General features: G+C 27.9%; 2 non-coding genes and 1 pseudogene across 2 annotated transcripts in view; all 3 read left to right on the top strand.

Annotated features, from left to right (window-relative positions):
• The window catches only part of LOC128871475 (small subunit ribosomal RNA), a 1,991-nt gene extending 1,437 nt beyond the window's left edge, over positions 1-554 (top strand). Inside the window, exon 1 of the ribosomal RNA XR_008456010.1 lies at positions 1-554. This exon is cut by the window's left edge and continues 1,437 nt beyond it. This is a non-coding gene — a ribosomal RNA (small subunit ribosomal RNA).
• A 566-nt stretch (positions 555-1,120) lies between these two features.
• On the top strand, positions 1,121-1,301 carry LOC128871474 (5.8S ribosomal RNA). Its single transcript, XR_008456009.1, has one exon. It is a non-coding gene; the product is annotated as a 5.8S ribosomal RNA (ribosomal RNA).
• A 438-nt stretch (positions 1,302-1,739) lies between these two features.
• The window catches only part of LOC128871476 (large subunit ribosomal RNA), a 4,516-nt pseudogene continuing 3,755 nt past the window's right edge, over positions 1,740-2,500 (top strand).

Here is a 2,500-nt window from a genome sequence, read left to right as displayed (position 1 = left end):
TTTCAGGATTATGATGTTGAAACTTATATAGCCTTCTTTCATGCGTACATCTTGAATGTACAAGTGTTTGAATGTGTTTATATAAGTGGAGTCGTACCTGTTGGTTTGTCCCATTATAAGGACACTAGCTTCTTAAATGGACAAATTGCGTCTAGCAGTAACGAGATTGAGCAATAACAGGTCTGTGATGCCCTTAGATGTCCTGGGCTGCACGCGCGCTACAATGAAAGTATCAACGTGTATTTCCTAGACCGAGAGGTCCGGGTAAACCGCTGAACCACTTTCATGCTTGGGATTGTGAACTGAAACTGTTCACATGAACTTGGAATTCCCAGTAAGTGCGAGTTATTAACTCGCATTGATTAAGTCCCTGCCCTTTGTACACACCGCCCGTCGCTACTACCGATTGAATTATTTAGTGAGGTCTCCGGACGTGATCACTGTGACGCCTCGTGTGTCACGGTTGTTTCGCAAAAGTTGACCGAACTTGATTATTTAGAGGAAGTAAAAGTCGTAACAAGGTTTCCGTAGGTGAACCTGCGGAAGGATCATTATTGTGTTCCATATCCGTAAGAAAAACAAACAATGCCAAAACAAATAAAAACAAAAACAAACAAAAGAAAAAAAGAAAAAAAAGAAAAATTTATAATTATTTTGAATCCATATTCTTTTTATTCTTTTTCATTCAATTTGTTATCCATCAATTATATCATATTAAATATAATATGATGGTACATTTTGTAATGTTTTTTCTTATTTTTTCTTTTAAAAACCTTTAAACATGAAAATAGAAAGTTGTACTTATTATTCATTTGATTGAATGATAAGTTAATTTGTTCACAATAACAAAAGTGGTATATATTTATTATTATATTTATATATAAATAAAATGATTAAAAAAATACAAAATAATCAAACATAATAAATACCACCACTGTATTATTGTTGAACTAAGACATTCGCAACTTAATAAAAATGTTTAGAGTTAAATATATTTGATATATATTATTGAAAGAAAATCAATTTATATTTTATTATTATTATTATTTAATTTTACTCTTTCAATTAATATATGCAAAAAAAAATTGACATTTGTTATAAATAAAAATAAATAAAAAAATACTCTAAGCGGTGGATCACTTGGCTCATGGGTCGATGAAGAACGCAGCAAACTGTGCGTCATCGTGTGAACTGCAGGACACATGAACATCGACATTTTGAACGCATATCGCAGTCCATGCTGTTATGTACATTAAATTAAATTTTAAAGTACTGCTTGGACTACATATGGTTGAGGGTTGTAAGACTATGCTAAATAAGTTGCTTATTCTTTTATAAAAATAATTGAATTTAAGCAAATGTGTATATTATTGGATTTTAAATAATTCATAATATTAATAGCAAAAAAATAAAGATATATAATGAATTTTTTATTTATTAATATATTCTTAAAAAAAAAAAATCCTCTCAAATAAAATGAAATAAAAAAAATTTTGAATCTAAGTATTCTCTTTAAAAAATTTTCATATTATTTATATATATATAAAATATTAATTTATATATGTAATTAAAGGAGGAATGTCTAGCATAAAAATTAATTTTTTTTATTCTAGAATTGCCTCATTTTACATAATTATTATTTATAATATATATTTATATAAAAGGAAAAAAGAAAAATAGAGATGAAAAGATGATATAATTATTTATTAAATTGTGAGAAGATAAAAAATATTTTAAAACAACCTCAACTCATATGGGATTACCCCCTGAATTTAAGCATATTAATGAGGGGAGGAAAAGAAACTAACAAGGATTTTCTTAGTAGCGGCGAGCGAAAAGAAAATAGTTCAGCACTAAGTCACTTTGTCTATATGTCAAATGTGAGATGCAGTGTATGGAATATCTTAATATCTAGTATGAGAAATTAACGATTTAAGTCCTTCTTAAATGAGGCCATTTACCCATAGAGGGTGCCAGGCCCGTATAACGTTAATGATTACTAGAAAGATATTTCCAAAGAGTCGTGTTGCTTGATAGTGCAGCACTAAGTGGGTGGTAAACTCCATCTAAAACTAAATATAACCATGAGACCGATAGTAAACAAGTACCGTGAGGGAAAGTTGAAAAGAACTCTGAATAGAGAGTTAAATAGTACGTGAAACTGCTTAGAGGTTAAGCCCGATGAACCTGAATATCCATTATGAAAAATTCATCATTAAATAATTAAAAATAATGTGCATTTTTTTCATATAAGGACATTGTAATCTATTAACATAATAAAAGTATTTATCAAAAGATCATTGGTGATATTAAGTTTATTTAAATTAATTTGCTTTTTAAGCATATTAACATAGAATAAATACTAATGATTTGATAAAGTGTTGATAGATTTTATTATATATAATGCTAAAATTCATTTTTTGAATTTTACAAAAAATTTAATATCTATGATATTAATATTTATTTGTATGCATTTATATGATTAACAATGCGAAAGATT

This window comes from Anastrepha ludens, unplaced genomic scaffold (genome assembly GCF_028408465.1).
Source record: "Anastrepha ludens isolate Willacy unplaced genomic scaffold, idAnaLude1.1 ptg000132l, whole genome shotgun sequence".
NCBI classification, from domain to species: domain Eukaryota; kingdom Metazoa; phylum Arthropoda; class Insecta; order Diptera; family Tephritidae; genus Anastrepha; species Anastrepha ludens.
This window is presented reverse-complemented; position numbering and strand designations above follow the sequence as displayed.